Here is a 19,016-nt window from a genome sequence, read left to right on the forward strand (position 1 = left end):
CAACGGTGGGTGATATTCCTCGACTCCTGCCGCTTCAGCTGAGGTGGGGAGAGCGCCAAGATGCAGCAATACTTTCCTTCCCATTGTCAACATGGGGAAACCGGACAATCGCCAACCCAAGCTGCAGTTTTAACCTACAACGCAGAAAAAGGTGACACGACACACGGGGGACAATGTGCAGCCCCGGAGCCCGGCCGCAGAGGTTTCAACGTCGGCCCCTCCGGCCCCAGACATCGCCACCATGCTGCAAGAGATGCGCCAAGGCTTTGCAACGGTGGTTGACAAAGTGGATAGACTGTCTGCCAGAATGGACGGCATAGTCCAGAAGATGGATGTGCACGAGGAGCGCATAACAGAGGAGGAGCGCAGAATATCTGAGAACGACGACACCACGGCGGCACATAACTCACAACTCTCTAGAATGGACAATGTGCTAAGGGTGATTGCCGCCAAAAATGAGGAGTTGGAAGCGAGGAGTAGGCGGAACAACATTCGCGTTACGGGCATTCCAGAATCGACCAACACGGGGAAGATGGAGCTGTACATTGAGAAGCTACTGACAGCAGCAGTGGGAGTGGAGGCTCTTTCGAGCCAATTTATTGTGGAACACGCTCATTGCTCACTCGGACCCCAGCCCAAACCTGGCGCCGTGCCATGACACATAATTGCACGCTTACTCAACTATCGTGATCGCGATGCAGCGCTACGAGAGGCCCGGGCGAACCAAAACCTCATGTATGATGGCGTGTCCTTCTCTATATACCCTGACTTTACCCCGGTGGTTCAAGAACAACGGCGGAAGTTCCTTGTGGTCAAGAGAAAGCTGCGGGACCTGAACATTGATTATGCCCTCTTATACCCGGCCAAACTGCGAGTCACCCATCAGGGCACGCAATACTTCTTTCTCAACCCCCAGCAAGTTGAGGATTACATTAAAACTTTGCCTAAACGGGGGAGGCGACCTGCGGACGCTGAAGACCAACATGCATCTGGTCCCGAATAATCGACAACTGGCTTTGTGTTGTTTTGGATCTAGCTGCCTACGGGGTTGTTGTCACTGACGCACTACATGGCGGATGCTAACATTATATGCAGTGGCTGCGACTGACTCCTGGGGTGCCATGGACGGGTGCTGGACTGCAGGTGGTAATGTATGCCAGGCCCCCACCCCCCTTACTCCCTCTCTGCTCCAGATAGAGACACTGAGGGTGGACTTGCACGGAGTGGGAGGACTGGGGGTGGTCGAACCTGCACCTCTGATGACCCCTACTGGGTGTTCCCCAAGAACCTTGACTCTTGTTTTTTTCTGTTGGTTGTTTGTTTGTTTTGATTGGTATATGGGTGGGGGGTGGGCTTGGGATACTGGCGAGTTGGGGAAGCTTCAGTGGGTGGGGGGTGGGGGGTGGGGGGTGGTGGACCGGCGACCTTGCGTGGTGGGCATGCAGCTGGCAGGATATGACTCGCTCTAGTGGAGCCAGGTAGACTCGTCCTACATGGATGGATGCTAAGGAAAGTTTCTTTCTCTACAGGCTTTGTCCTTTTGTTGGGACTCTTTGTGGGGAGATGGGAGGGGGGTCAAGTTGGGGGAACTGTTGGGGTTCGGTTTATGACATGTGCATTAGGTGTCGTGAACTCGCTGCTCCACTTCTATGGAGGGCGACTTGGTTGTGGCCGGGAGGTGGGAAAGCCAGATGTGGAATGTGTACACTGTCCGTGGCTGGGACAGGAAGCAGGTGGTGGGGGTGTTGCCTCGGTGTTGAGACTCCTGCTCCCTCTGGGTATCACCGGGCGGGTGCGACCCGGCAGTGGCCTGTTAATAGCTGAGGATGGCTGCGCCGTGCTTGACACAGTGATCCTGCATACAGATACACAAGAACGTACATGGGGGATTCACGTTTAAATGTGATCACTTGGAATGTGAGAGGGCTGGGTGATCATAGGAAAAGGAGACAAGTATTGAGTTACCATGACCGCCACAAAGTTCACATTGCTTTCCTACAGGAAACGCACTTTGCGCCCCATAGATTGAACCCCTTTGGACACAGAAGGGCATCGCACACAGTCCTCTCTACTTACTCCTCATATGCGCGAGGTAGGGCCATTCTGATTAAGAGGAATACGCCTTTCCGTCCAGCTGGCTCCAAGGCTGACCCTCAGGGGAGGTATTGCTTACTGTGAGGTAGGCTGGGACGTATGGCAGTGACGCTGGCGTGTTGTTATGGGCCTAACATAGATGATCCACAGTACTTTACTGATTTGTGGGCGGCGATAGTGGAGACGGGACCACAACACCTCATATGGGGGGGAGATTTCAACACAACCCTACACCCTCCCCTGGATAGATCACACCCCGCCCCCCACCTTTATACTAATGGGAGAGAGGTCCTTAGGGCGACTATTGATGGTAATAATCTCATAGACGCCTGGCGCTCCCACTGCGGAGCAAGGGGGGAAGGTACACATTTCACAGCGCAGGCTAGATCATGGGCACGACTTGACTATATACTCCTGACTTCACACCTCAATACAACACTGGTTCACGCGACGCACCTCCCCAGAACATATTCCGAACACTCCCCCGTATTTATCACTTTGAACGGCTCTGAACTGGGGCCCCCGGTAACGGCGTGGCGTATGCAACCCTCAATGCTGTTAGACATGGAGTTCCAGGAAGAACTCCGGGAAGAATGTTTAGATTTCTTTAAACGCAATAAAGACTCTGTCCGCGACGTTGAGACAATATGGGATGCCTTTAAGGCCACGCTCCGAGGTCTCTGCATCTCGAAAGGCTCGGGGGTACTCAAAAGCATACTGAATAGATTACACGCTCTGGAGTCTGACCTCCGGAGGGCGGAGGAGAGCCTCAGAGTGAACCCTGAGAATACCACCCTCGCTGACATACGGGAGAAGCTGTCAGAGTACTCGGAAGAGGCTGCTCGGGAGGTGAAGTTCAGGAACAGGCACTGGGTGGGCCGACGATATGGGGAGGGTGAGAGACCTGGAAAGGCGTTGGCGGCAACGATTAAACTTATGCGCTCACCGACCGTTGTCCTGGAATTGGAGACTGCAGAGGGGCTGGTCCTCAGAGACACTACGCAAATCCTGAATGAGTTTGTGCGGCACTATAGTACGCTGTACTCCTCTACCAGGTCTGGTGAACTTACACTGGATGACTACTTGGCGGATGTGTCCTTGGGGTGGCTGAGCGATTCACAAAGAGCCTTTCTGAGTGCCCCGTTCGAACTAGATGAGGTCAGAGAGGCCATCATGCATATGAAATCAGGTAAAGCCACCGGGTTGGATGGCATCCCCATTGAATTTTACAAAACGTTTATTGACTTCATGGCGCCCGTGCTGCGTGAAGTATATGAAGATGCGCTAGAGGTGGGCCACCGCCCCGCCTCCATGAGAATTGCCCTTATTACGTCTCTACTCAAGCCAGGGTAGCCTGCTACTAGCTGCGACTCCTATAGACCTTTATCCTTGTTAAATTGTGACATGAAAATACTCGCCAAGTTGATTGCAGCGTGCATTAGCCTCCTGCTACCCGATCTGGTCCTTCCCGACCAGGCCGGATTTGTCCCTGGTAGGGCGACGTCGCACAACCTCCGTACCTTTTTCTCGGTCTATGACTCAGTCCACGAGGACCTCCCGATGGCAGCCATCTTTTTAGACGCCACCAAGGCGTTTGACTCGCTCGAATGGGATTATGTGTTCAAAGTTCTTGAGCGAATGGGCTTTCCGCTTATTTTTATCTCCTGGATTCGGTTGTTATACACACGCCCAGTAGCCAGGGTCCTCATTAATGGGAAATTGTCTCCGGAATTCCCTGTCTCCAGGGGGACTAGGCAGGGCTGCCCCCTATCCCCACTATTATTTGCTATAGCCACGGAACCCCTAGCTGCTAAACTACGTCAACATCATCGAGATAGTGCACTCCGCTGTTTTCAGAGACAGATACTCATCTCTATGTATGCAGATGATATTACACTTTATGTTCGCCACCCAGGCGACAACCTGCATCCCATACTCAGAGAATTTATACAGTTCTGCGCCCTATCGGGAGTCCAAATCAACTGGAATAAGTCATGCATCTTCCCGCTTACTGCCTCAATGCGTCAGTTTCCATTGGAGTTCCTGCTTGCTTGGAGTGAAGGCGATTTTAAGTACCTGGGCATACATGTGGAAAAAGATAGAGAAGCATTGATTCGTGCTAACTATGGCACGGTGATGGATAAGATGAGTGACAATATCTCCAGATGGATCACACTTCCCCTTTCCATGGCCGGGAGGGCTTCACTAGTCAAAATGGTGATACTCCCTCAGCTTTTGTATCTCTTTCTGAACATACCGTTTCATCCCGGGACCTATTTTTTTCGATTGCTGCGCTCGGAATTGCTCCGGCTGGTGTGGGGCGGAAAGGCGCCCAGGCTCAAGTGGGAAGTCCTCGTCAGACCATACTCGCAGGGCGGTTTTGGTGTCCCGGATTTCGAACTTTATTATCGGGCTGCTCAGGCCCATTATGCATACTTCTGGGTTCGCCAGCCGAGATACATGCCCCAACTGGCGGCTGAACATTGGTTGGCCCACCCGACCCCCATTGACGGTGCATTTTACTCCCTGATTGAAGGTCGAGACAAAACGCCTAACACGGTCTCTAGCACGGTGACGGCGTGGAACTGCATCACTTTAAGACTCGATCTGCACTTCCTATATGCCCCACTGTTACCCTTGACCTACCACCCACAACTTCCGCTCCTGCAGGAAGCTGGCTTTCAAAAGTTGTTAAAAAAATGTGTGTTACTACATGGGGGGACCTGTACCGTAATGGCACCTTTTGTACCAAAGACCAGTTATATGAAGGCATACAACCTACACCTCTAGAACTGTTTTACTATATCAGGCTCCGGCACAGGCTGCAGGCCATCACGCCTGATTTTCCACACAAACCCCCCACACTTCTTTCCCTACAGAGCCTGCTGATACACGACAACCCCACTAAAATGGTGTCTGCACTATATAAATCAATCCGGGCCAACATGACTTACGCTGCTCTTCCTGCCAGGGGAAAATGGGAACAGGATCTGGCCATGACCCTTACTGGCAGGCAGTGGGAATTCTGCTTACAACAGACCGAGCGCATATCCTCTAGCAGCCGTTATAGGATAATTCATTATAAATTCCTACACAGACTATACCACACACCGGCGCGCCTACACAGATTCCAGCTAAGACCTACTGACAAGTGCGATAGGTGTGGGGCTCCAGGGGCTGATTTCCTTCACCTTGCGTGGGGATGTGCTGAAGTGAGCCGCTACTAGATCCAGGTCTTTCAAGCACTATCCAAGATGATACACATGACAGTGGTCCCGTCCCCATTGGTAGCTCTACTGGGGTATGTTGAACCACTCCAGGCGGCCCACCGCAAATATGTGGCACTGGCTATGCTTCTGGCTAAACGCAGGGTGGCCTGTAGGTGGGAAAGGGGAAGGGCACCCAAGTTCAAGGATTGGATGAGTGACATGGTGTATTGTCAAGAACAATTGAATACCTATTCCGAACTGCTGCCACCTACTTCCAGGCCTACTGATATTTGGGCCCCATTGCAATGTTATTTAATAACTGACCCTCCGGAAGATGACAGTAATTGATGCTGAGATGATGAGACATTGCTGTGTTGTTTCTATTCCAGAGATGATGGCCTAGGACTGACCTAGTGTGGTCTGAGGTACTGTGGTTCTTATTTCCCCCCCCCTTCTGTACAGTGCCGGCGGCCTACTCATACTCCCATGATACTACCCTAGCAGCTCACGGCCGTATGCCTAGAATGCGGTGGCTCGTCTGTCTATCTCAGGTGCTGAGACACACTATCTCTGCCTTGATGAGTTTCCGGATCTGCAGGCTGCACGCCTTGTGCCGCCTGTTGTGATTTTCCAGCGACTGACTGGCGCACTCCCCCCCCTCCCTAGGCTCACCGAGATACTGCACATGTTAAAGTTAACCAAAAATTAATACAAAATGCAAGACACATTGATTTAGCTATGTTGACACTGTAATTGTCATTTTGAAGATGCTGATTTGCACGACAATATTCGCACTGTTATTCTTCTGTCACTGCTTGTCCTATAGCTGTGCACTGATAGCGGCCAGCCTCCTTTTTGTTGGCGTGACGCTGTGTAACTCTGACAATTCTCAATAAATGTTTTGTAGCAAAAAAAAAAAAAAAAGTATGGACGGTGCATGGAAACTCTGGGAACAGCAGGATATTCAGACTGTGGGTGACGTAATGCAGAATGGTAGCATCATGAGTTTTGCCGCCATACAGCAGAAGTATGGTCTATCTAGCGGCCAAAGCTTTAAGTATCTCCAGGTTTCGCAAACGCTTATTGCTGCTAGTTCTGATGTAGCCATCGTCGCCCAATGCCCTACAATTGAATATCTTGTAACAGGTGGGAATAGGATTCGGGTTTTATATCAGAACCTAATCGAAAGGGTGTCTGACGACCTCGATAAGCATGAGGCCACCTGGGCAGTTAAATTGCAAGACCCGGATGTGGATCTAGATAAAGCTCTATATCTGGATAAACAGATACAGCGGTCCTCAAATATGAAGGTGCAGCATTTTAAAACACTCTTCAATCTGTACTATCCACCATCTAAGCTACATGATTGGGGTATGAGGACGGATAGTAACTGTCCCAGGTGTCAGAAAGGGCCCGGGGATCTCTTGCATATGTTTTTTTACTGCGAGAAGCTAAGCATAATCAAAACTGAGATTGAGAAATTCCTGGAGGGGCTGCTAGGCTCCAAGATCAGTCTATCCCCGACAGTGATGATTCTCGGCAGCAATAGTAAGCTTGGCCTTAATAATAGTGAAAAAGAGGCATTAGTCTTCTTAGCTGTCGCTGTACTGCGTATTCTGCTATCGGCGGCCTGGAAAGACTCAAATACCCCAATTTTTCAATTGTGGCTGACTAGGCTTCTCGGAATCCATAATATTGAATCCGCACTGTATTTGCACAAGGGTAGGAAATTATGTGATCTTGGATGTAAAATCTGGGCTCCCCTGAAAGCCTGGAGGGAGGGTCAGCTATAATTAATCAGGTTTGGGCTTGTGGGGACCCGAAACCTATGTTTGTAAAATTTTCCTGGATATATTTTATAGATCCCTTGTAAATACTTGAAAAGCTCCCACCCCCTTCTCCCCCCTGTCTAGTCAGCTAGCTTTATACATATTTATATGGATATTTATATACTTATTTATATATGTCTTTTTATGGATTATCTGCGATGTTTTTTATCAACTGTTTTCTAATATGACGTAACTTTCTAACATTTTGAAGATTTGCCGTATTATTCATCTGATTCCTCTACACATTGTATTTCTTTTTTGTACCACATGAATTCTCAATAATAAAAAAATATATATATATTAATAATTGATAGTAATGTTTCTGCAGCAGATAAAGTGAGGGAAAATGTGGGTATTCCAAGTTGCCTTTTCATAGCAAACAGATCTTTCTTGCAATTTTCCCCTTACGGTGGGGAACTGCGTATAGTTTTTAGTACTTTGTACCCTTTGTTGTACTGTAAGACATTTTCTAAATTACATTTAATGTATTTTGCAGTAATACATTTTCCATCGGTGAAATTGTTCCTCAACAAAATGTTAATTTTACCTTGGATTTCTTTTATGTGCAATTTTTTTAGTTTAAAGACAATATTTGTGATAGATTTTGCTACTTCTATCACAGCTTCTTAGTTCCAATTGACATAACGAACTATAATGTACAGGTAAGTGTCTTTCATTATTGTTAAGTCTTCATCCGCCTGAGTAAATAGTTGGAAAAGCTAAGAACTCAGAATCTTTGTCTTCATATAAACCTCTGGGTGTATTATGTTCAGGAGGTGCTAAACTTAAGATATTAACACTGGTACACAGTCAAAATATCGAGTTTTAAATTTCGACCTACCAAAATATCGTGTTTGAAATTTCAAAGGTGCAGAATATCGATGTCAAGAACGTTGGACAGAATATCGACCCTAAGGTAAGTAATATCGAAGTTCTTTATATTGATGTAAGTAATATCGTAGTTAGTAATATCGATAGCATATATATCAATGTAACTAATTTCGATGACACTAATATCGATATTTGTATTATTTTTTGGTTTTTTATTATGTATGTGTTATATGTTTTACTTAAGTATTTAAAATAATTTATATTATATGTGTATTAATTTTATATATTAATAAATTTATTTATAAGTAAATTATATGTTTTAGTACCGGAGCGGGTTGTGGGTTTATAGGGGAATAGGGTGGGAGGTAATTTAATTGTAAATAATCAAATATTTTTTATGTATAATTTATTTTGTAATTAATTATTAATTGGCAATTAATTATTTTAATTGATAAATTAATTATATAATTGGTAATTAATGTTAATTTTAATTAAATGTTATGTTTTAGTACCGGAGCAGGTTGTGGGTTTACAGGGGAATAGGGTGGGAAGTAATTTAATTGTAATTAATAAAATATTTATTTATGTATAATTTATTTTGTAATTAATTATTAATTGGTAATTAATTATTTTAATTGATAATTTAATTATTTAATTGGTAATTAATGTTAATTTTAATTAAATGTTATGTTTTAGTACCGGAGCGGGTTGTGGATTAATAGGGGAATAGGCTGGGAAGTAATTTATTTGTAATTAATAAAATAATTATTTATGTGTAATTTATTTTGTAATTAATTATTAATTGGCAATTAATTATTTTAATTGATAAATTAATTATTTAATTGCAAATTAATGTTAATTTTAATTAAATGTTATGTTTTAGTACCAGAGCGGGTTGTGGGTTTATAGGGGAATAGGGTGGGAAGTAATTTAATTGTAATTAATAAAATATTTATTTATGTATAATTTATTTTGTAATTAATTATTAATTGGTAAATAATATTTTAATTGATAAATTAATTATTTAATTGGTAATTAATGTTAATTTTAATTAAATGTTATGTTTTAGTACCTGAGCGTGTTGTGGGTTTATAGGGGTACTGGGTGGAAAGTAATTTTATAGGAAATATTTAATTATTTATACATTTTTAGTTATGGATAATTAATGTATTAAATAATTATTAATTGGTAAATAATTATTTCAATAGATAATTATTTTTCGAATTGTCAATTAATATTTGTAATTTGTAAATATGTTTTAATAATTAGAAAAATGTATTAATTAACTGTTTAAAAAATTACACAAATATTAATTTGTATAATGTTTTTAAATTTTTAATATTGATTTACATTTAAATAATACTTTATTGTTATGATAAATAATGTATTCTTTAATATTTATTATTTGGTGAGTAATATTTAATTAGTATTATTTTTTGGTGTTTGTTGTTAATTTATTGTTAATGAATTATTCAAATGTTATTGGTTTTATTAATTATTATTTGTTTTTTATTGATGTTGATGTATTTGAAAAATTAATTATACATTATTTTAAATATAAACATTATTTAGAAGTATGTTAAAATAAAAATCTATGTTATTAAACGCTTTCCCTACTGTTGCACCCTTTGGAGTTGGAATAGTAATTTTTCCCCCTACGCTATCCAAAGCTTTCCCTACTGCTGCACTCTCTGGAGTGGGAATAGTAATTTTACTCCCTATACTATCCAACGCTTTCCCTACTGTTGCACCCTTTGGAGTTGGAATAGTAATTTTTACCCTTACGCTATCCAGTGCTTTCCCTACTGTTGCACTCACTGGAGTTGGAATAGTAATTTATACTCTTACGCTATCCAACGCTTTCCCTACTGTTGCCCTCACTGGAGTGGGAATAGTAATTTTTACCCACCCGCTATCCGACGCTTTCCCTAATGTTGCACTCATTGGAGTGGGAATAGTAATTTTTACCCACCCGCTATTCAACGCTTTCCCTACTGTTGCACTCACTGGAGTGGGAATAGTAATTTTACCCCCTACACTATCCAACGCTTTCCCTACTGTTCTACCCTGTGGAGTTGGAATAGTAATTTTTACCCTTACGCTATCCAACGCTTGCCCTAATGTTGCACTCACTGGAGTTGGAATAGTAATTTTTACCCACCCGCTATCCAACGCTTTCCCTACTGTTGCACTCTCTGGAGTGGGAATAGTAATTTTACTCCCTACACTATCCAACGCTTTCCCTACTGTTGCACTCACTGGAGTGGGAATAGTAATTTTTACTCACCCGCTATCCAACGCTTTCCCTACTGTTGCACTCACTGGAGTGGGAATAGTAATTTTTACCCGTACGCTATCCAACGCTTTCCCTACTGTTGCACTCACTGGAGTTGGAATAGTCATTTTTACCCACCCGCTATCCAATGCTTTCCCTACTGTTGCACTCTCTGGAGTGGGAATAGTAATTTTACCCCCTACACTATCCAACGCTTTCCCTACTGTTCCACCCTTTGGAGTTGGAATAGTAATCTTTACCCTTACGCTATCCAACGCGTTCCCTAATGTTGCACTCATTGGAGTGGGAATAGTAATTTTTACCTATCCGCTATCCAACACTTTCCCTACTGTTGCACCCTATTGAGTTTGAATAGTAATTTTTAGCCTTACGCTATCCAATATAATTTATATTTATTTATGTATGTTATAATATTTTTATTATGTTACATAATGTTGTGTTTAATTAATTTTTTAAATATTGAAAGTATATTTCATTGTTTTTATGTATTAATTATAAATATTTATTATTATGTATGTTATTATTTTATGAATGTTGATGTATTTGTAATTTATAGTATTTGTTAATAATTTTAAATTAATTAAAAAAATAATAAATATTATAATTAATTAAATATATATTACATATTGGATGTTTAATTTTAATTAAATGTTTAACATTAAATATGCATTATTAATTCATTTTAAACATTCTAAAATATTTTTACATAAGTTTAAATTATATAAAAGTATTATTTACTTTATATTTCTTTTTTTAATACAAAAATGATATTTTTAATTACGATATTTTTAACATCGATATTTTATTTTCGATATTAGTGTACTTACCATGTTGTAGATAGGGTGTCGATATACTTGCCTTCGATATTCCAGCGTCGATATTTTGTCTGTCGATATCCTGCCTCTCGATATTCTGTCAGAGATTCATTAACACTTGCAGTGGTAATAGTTTGATTTGCTAACATGGTATCTAAGTTCCCTGCTTCTATGTTGTCTGAATTATCTGAAGATTCATTTGTTTCAGATGTTTCACTGCTATAGTTTATTTCTGGTGGTATATACTCCCAATCAGGATTAACAGTGACTCCATATTCTTTGTACATGTCACTATTTGTTGATAGCCATGCTGCTGCTCTTTTTACTTTATTTGGCCTAACATTTTCAAAATGTGTGTATGATTTATAAGCTACCTTCCTTTTTAATTTAATAGGGATTGCCATGTTGTCATTAATTTGCCTTGGTAAAAGCGTAACTGTTGTCATAACATTTGCAGGTACATTAACAACAGCACCTGATAAAGATTTCTGAAATCCTTGTGATAGTGTTCGGATTTGCAGAAAGGGAATTCTTGGAGAAACTAACATTTCTTCCAAAGTATGCACATGTGATTGCAGTGGTATATTTGGAAACTTCATTCAATTTTAAAAGAAGATGGTGGTATTTTACCTTTACTAATGTGCTTATAGCAAGTGTTACATATATAGCTTGATTTGGTAAAGCTGATGTTACATTGCATAAAAGTGGGATTTGCAGAAATAGGTAGTGTACTTTTTAAAGATTGTTTATGCCATATTTATTGCAAATTGTACAAATATACTCAGGCCTGTGATTTATTTCTTTATGAAAATCCCGGAGTATATTATGTGTTGTTTGTGTGTTTGTTTGTATTTGTATACTATTAATAAATGCATTGTAAATGTTAGGTTCTATACATTGCCTTTTGTTTAATGTTATCCTTCTGTTATAGAATGAGTGTATGTTTTTTTTTGTATGTTTGACAACATGCTAGTTTGTAAACTACTAAATTGGTTTGTATGTTGATTTGTTTGTGCTATAGATAATGCATTTATTGGTAGGATTAAACCATTAATGTTATTGTCACCATGCTTTATATGTGTTTTATTTCTAGTTTTAGTAGGAGGCATAACTGTTTTGCTAACTATATCTATAGACGCTTGTGTTTTATGTACAGATAGGCTTTTTAGAGCTTTGATTTCTGACATTTTTATGTTTTTACGGACCGCACATTGGAGAGATTTTTCCTGTATTGTATTTACATTAATTGGAGTTAATTCAAATAGAACATAATTTTCATTTGTAAGTTTTATACTGTTTGCTAGTTGTAAAATATATTTCATTAGCCCTTGAAAGGTTTGTATTTGCATAGTAAAGCATGTCCCTAATGGGTGAGGCACCATTTTTTATCTCGGCTACGTGAATAAAAAAACAAAGTATGACTTTGTATTAAAAAATATTGAAATTACATATGCATTCATACAAAGTAGGATGCCTGAATGGTGATTAACAGCTACATTGAAAGCAGTTTTAATATCTGGATATTGTGGGTCAAAACAATGTAGAACATCACCATAAGAAGCTTTTTTTAGCACAGCAAATAGATTCTGTTATTGTGCTGTATATATTTTGGTAAGTCATCTGGATGCATAAGTATCTGCTTATTAATGGAATGCATTTATGTATATAAAGCATCTCCTGGGTCCATAATATAATGTAAGTCATTTGAATCCCATGTACTAACAGTTTTATAGAAATTATGTATAATTGCAAAAGTGCTATTTGGTAGGCTTTGTTTCCCTTGAGAATGGCTATTAAATCTTTTATAGCCTTGATGATAACTAGCTTGTCTGATTTTATTCATATTGTATGTATATTTTTAATGTTTTAGTTGGTATTTAGTGTGTTAGTTTATATTTCATGTTGTGAGATAGATGTGTATTTCTAGTGGATGTGCTAATGTTTTTTTTGTTTAGGTAAATTAAATATTTCTTACCTTTTGTTTGGAGTTTTTCTTGAATTAATTCATCTGTATGGAAGTAAAGAAAAGTGACATAAAAATGTTATTTGGCTATAAATATAAAATATAGCAGCATTTGAAAAGGGGTAGAGGGGTAGAAGAGGGGTAGTAAAGGGGAAGTAGAGGGGTAGTAGAGGGGTAGAAGTGTAGAAGAGTGGTAGTAGAGGGGTAGGAAAGGGATAGAGGGGTGGAAGGGTGGTAGAGGGGTAGAAGGGTGGTAGAGGGGCAGAAGGGTAGAGGGAAAGATGTGTAGAAGAGGGGTAGAGGGTAGTAGAGGGGTGAAGGGGTAATACATGGGTAGAGGGGTAGAAAGGTAGAAGAGGGGTAGGGGAGGAGTAGAAGGGTAAAAGAGGGGTAGTAGAGGGATACTGGTATAGAGGGGTAGTGGGGTAGTAGAGTGTAGAGGGGTAGTAGAGGGGTAGAAGAGGTGTAGAAGGGTAGTAGTGAGGTAGTAGAGGGGTAGAGAGGGGTAGTAGAGGTGAGGAAATAGAAATTTTTAGGTAACCAATGTGTCCCCCACTCGCACCCTATCCATGCATCCATGTTCCATGTATGTCGTGTAATTTCCTTCCCGTGCATGCCATGAAGACGCATATGCATTTGCGTCCAACGTTAACATGTCAGTTATCCAGTCCACCAAGAAAACCACGTTAATTTGGCTCCTAAACCTATGGTGCCAACGTCTTTACATGGTGCACTTTTAAATAACGCGAAGCACACGTTTTCCACGTTTCTCTGGCTCAGTCGAGCCAGGCCCTTAATTGAGGCTCCAAGTCTCTTCTGCCTCTGAAAGCTGCAGTTTAGGTATGCATCCCTGACCTCTGCCTTACTTCCTGCCCAGCGAAGCGGTGCCCGGCTCAGCCTGGCCTGCCTGCCAAGACAGTATTTTGCCTACAGTTATCTGCTCAGCCTCCTCGAAAACACATTCCAGTCTAGTGAAATAGGTAAACATTTTCCCGGCTGCAGAGCAAAGGGCCCGGCTTCCTGTCCTCCTTGCAAGTGATTTACAGAACCCGTTACCATGGGAGGCCCATGGCCCTTTGCATTACACCAAGACACGTATGCATGCACTAGCATTCAGTAGTGAACGGCCTCTGCCCGAGAGACCTTTTACTTCAGACAATACATCCTCCAAACATGAGATACCAGATATGCTATAGGTACAGGTCATTCTGACATCCCAGACACCAAGGCTCTTCTACTAGAGCTAAAGTCAAGCCCCCAGCTTTCCCCAGTTACACGTCTATACCACGTCATGCTCAGTTGCGCGCGCATCTGTAACAAAGGTTTCTGCTGACCCTGCAGGAATTCGCTATGTATCCACCCACTTATGACACTTCTTGTGACGTATTTGGTGCACGCCTACGTGTACGCCCTTTTACACGCCTCCTGTTACGCACATGTGTTCTTATCTTTTACTTTTCACTTGTTACGCCTACTGTATTCATTTCAATTATACTGTTTTACTATATATAATGTGAGATGTTAATAAAATGTTGAATGTCCCTTCCTGAACCTTAGTGGTGATGGAACATGATGTCCTGGTTCTCGAGGATCATAATTAAAGCCCGTAAGACTCAGATACCACGGACTCTGCCTCTCATTTATTGAGCTATCCTTTATTGTCATTTAATGTATAGAAAAATAGTCCGGTAATTTTATTTACCACATAATCTGGCGCCCGAATAGGAACCCCTCCCCTTCATCACGCGCCGGCGATGTACGCAGGCCCCTGACCCTTCTACAGCTGTGACGGAATTCCGTGCACACCGGCAGGTTTTCCTGCTATCTCCCTCAGGCCCACGGAGGAGACGGTGACTGCGGTCCGGCATCCAGACGAGGCGGTGAGGAATGCGGAGAGTCCCGACCAGAGCCCCAAGCCGAGAGAGCAAGGTCCGAGGTATCCGGAGGCCCACCTGTTCCGAAGCGCATGCGTGGTAGACGTCGTAGCAGTCCAGTCCAGTCCAGTCCAGTTTCCGAGGCCTTCAGTTTTGCTTCCCGGTGAGTACCGTTGTTGGGAACGCATCTAGACGGGTTCATTAACTTGTGCCCGGTTAAGACGGGTCTGGGTACACAGACCTGGTCCAGACGTGTTCACTTAGGTGAATACGGTAAGACGTGTCTCTTTATGGGACCGGTATTGTCTGTACTGTTTTAGCAGTGCATCTAGTAATCCAGTATTCTAGTATTGTTTCTCGAGATTTTCAGAATTTATGTTTTCTATGTTCCAGGTAATATCAGTCTGAAATGTTTTAAATGTGTTTAATGTCGTGGTATGAATGATTGTTTGCTATTCATTACTGTGTTTATTGTGTTCACGTTCAAGTCAGTTCAAAAATGCCGCTGTTCTCTAAATTACGTCAGATAGGAACTAGGAAAGGGATACTCGAAGAAGCAGTTCCGGTCCCGCCTAGGGACACTCCAGGACATTTTATGTACCACAAACATGGCTTGGATGCCATACTGTACTTAGACTTGTGGGTTGATTATACTAGGGATCTGGAAGAGAAGTATAGATGGCCTGTCTCAGGGACATGGGATGCTGAATGCATCATGAGAGTAAAAGAAGCATTATGGAAAAAGAAAGCCAGACAATCCCAGAAAGATGCCATAGAATTGTGGCGTAAAGAAGCGCATAGAAGAACAGAGAAAGAAATCAGAAAAGCAGAGAAAAGTAGAGAAGAATCTGAAAAAGCTAAAGAAAGAGAGTTACTAGAAGAAGGTGAACGAGTTAGAGTAGAACAGTTAGACAGACAAAGAAATGCCCTTATCACAGGCATGTATCCTGTTCTTGCCGAGGGCCTGCCCAGGGCGACCCCGGAAGTATCCCGTAATTTACCGCCACCATTAGTCCCGACTAAATTACATCATAAACAGACCGCAGCGGACATTTTCCTCTCTTCCTATTTAGATGATGTTGCTCCAGAATATACCAATGCACGCGTACCACCTGCTAACAACATACATCAGCCTATTCAGCCTGCTCAAGACTCGACCCCTCCTCCCACTGTCTCATCTGCCACTGTTCCTGCCACAGGTCCTACCAATCCTTTTAAGGCACCTGTAACTCAGGGCCTACCTGTATTACCTGCACCTATTTTACCGCCTACACTGCCACCAGTGACAGCACAGCCAGTAATAGCCGAAGATCTCGCTTCAGGGGGAGCAGTAGGAGGTCACCCCGTCACCCCGCCTCCACTAAAACGAATCACACTTCGAGAAGCAGCATTACAACGTACACCAAAAGTAGCTAACTTCGCAACCCTAAGACAGTACATTACAGATTGTAGATATGATCCAGTACCAGGCGAAGAAGATATGATGTTATATTCATTACGTTTACGACGTGTTACAAACTATTTGACTATTTTACCAGAAATGACTAAGAATTTAGACAACATATATCACTTTATTAGAACGGGGGAGAGACCAGAAAGTATTCACGAGGCCATGGCACACCAAAAGATGGAAACTCAAGGCATGATTTTACAGTTTTTGATAAATTGTCTGATTCGGGAACAAGACCAGCCAGGAAAAGACAAAGACGATATGAAACTTCTAATTAAATGGAGTAACAACATAGCTGATGGAAAACATAGTAAGCAAGGTTGTATGGAATCCATGTACAGAAAGATTCCTAAAGAAATTCTAGAAATACACGCAAAGGAAGAAGCAGCGATAGAAACCGAGAAAACAGATGATGATGTTTCAGATGACGAGAATATAGAAACAGGAACACAAGGCAGGATAGCGTACGTAGGTAGAGCTAGACATTTCGACAGACCCTTTGACAAACCCATATGCCTAGAATGCAAGAAAAGTTTTCTTTCTCCCATACCAGAACAATGTTCTCTTGAACATTTATTCCAAGCCACCGATAAAATACTGAAAGAAGGAATAGGTTACAGTGAACTCAGTACCATGCCTGAACAAGAACTGGCCCGGTCAGCAGTCCAATGGGCTGGCAATACTAGTATATATAAAGATGACATAGTAGCGCAAACGTTTTTGAGTCTTTCCCCAGACGAACAGCGACTAGCTGGTATGTACATGATTCAACACCTCATTATACTGTATGAAAGTCAGCACTCTGATCCAGGTCCCCTATATAATGTATTGGAAGAATTACTCCTAAAAAGATGGAGAGGACTAGGTACCGATTTAATTAATATCATTCTAGAACAACGCCATAAATACAGAACTTTCCTGACTCCACATTTTGCTCCTGTTCCACCCCCAGTAAGGAAACCATTTTACATAGACAGACAGAATCCCTTAAGAGAAGTTCATCCCGTCCGGACAGAAGGAGGTGAGCTAGAACGAGTATTCGTATACACCCCCTTGACTAAAATGGAATTATTGGAAATGAAAAAATGAGTGCCCTGTCATGATAAAGATCCAGCAGGATTTCACCGTGAATTAAAAGACATGCTACTCATGGGGGATTATACGTATCCCGATATCCTTAAAATGTTAAAGGTACTGTTGCCAGCAGGCATTTACGAAAAACTTAAAGAAAAAGAATGGGAGGTGGGAGATAAAAAGATTATTTGGACAGAATTAGAAACCGAAGAAAATGGGCGAATCCCAGGTACAGGTCTTGGGGATAAAGCTAAAGCATTACCAGGATTATTAGTACAGGTCTTGCCTAGGTTATTGACAGTTAAAAAGGAAGACTGGGATGCCATCTCAGCCTGCAAACAGAAACAAGACGAAGACACTAGTGATTTTTATTTCAGATTCGAGAAGTGTTTCATTATTAATAGCGGCCTGAAAACAAGTAGTGAATCGTATCCACATCTTTTCGTGACCAAATTAGTCGAGAATTCCTTACCACAAGTTAAAAACAGAGTACTGAAAGTCGAGAGTACATGGCAAGCTAATACACCTTCCCAAATGCTACAAATGTTACAGTACCACCAGAATCGAATTAGAGAGGAACACGACCATGAACAGAGGCGTATGAAAGATACGAAAATGAAGGTATTAGTTGCCCAGTCCGTCCCAGCAGATAGCCAGAAGAGGGGTACGATACAGACTAGTCATCCTGCAGCTCCTGTTAAAGGGAATTGCAACTACTGTAAACAGCCAGGTCACTATATAAACAAATGTACCGTTCTAAAATACAATATTGCTACAGGCAGGACGAAAGAAAGACCGCGTCCACCTAGACCAGAACATGTTCCACAGAATATTCCACAGAACAGGCAACCCCCACGGAATACACAACAGACAGTGGCAGTACCCCAACCCCAGCCTATTGCTGCCACACAACACGTTACACAGCAAATGTATCAGTATGCACAGTCAGATTACCCCGATTATCAACAGTATTCATGAAACAGCCTAGAGAGGGAGGTTGGCTTGCCCCTTATCGAGGTTCCTGTAGATCAAGAGGGTCCCTACGTACATAGTCAGGTATTAGGGAAAGACAGAACATTTTTGATTGACACAGGGGCGAGCAGAACTACCATCAGTCATGACGAGGTTCCAGGGGCACCCCTCTCAGGCTCACAGAATGTTTCCCTTGGATTTTCAGGAAAGCCTATTGTTAACAAAGTGTCAAAGCCAGTTTCTCTAGAAGTAGGTCCATTGTCTCGTACTACTGATTTGTTACTTACGAAATCATGTCCTGAAAACTTGCTTGGTATTAAGACATTGAAAGCACTAGGAGCAGTGATATGTTGTTATCCGGAAGGAGTGAGATTGTTTTTACGTGATTTTAAAGGACATTATGTGTTGAGAGATTTTGATCCGAGATTACAGAATGTACCACAGCACTTATGGGCACAAGGTCCAACTGATGTAGGATGTATGCATATTACACCTTATCGTGTTACTCTCAAACAAGGAGTTGTACTGCCACGAATCCGACAATACAAGTTGCCACCTGAGGCTGTATCAGCCTTACTGAAAATTATCGATGAGCTCATTGCCCAAGGA

Source organism: Lissotriton vulgaris, chromosome 5, assembly GCF_964263255.1.
Source record: "Lissotriton vulgaris chromosome 5, aLisVul1.2, whole genome shotgun sequence".
Lineage (NCBI taxonomy): Eukaryota > Metazoa > Chordata > Amphibia > Caudata > Salamandridae > Lissotriton > Lissotriton vulgaris.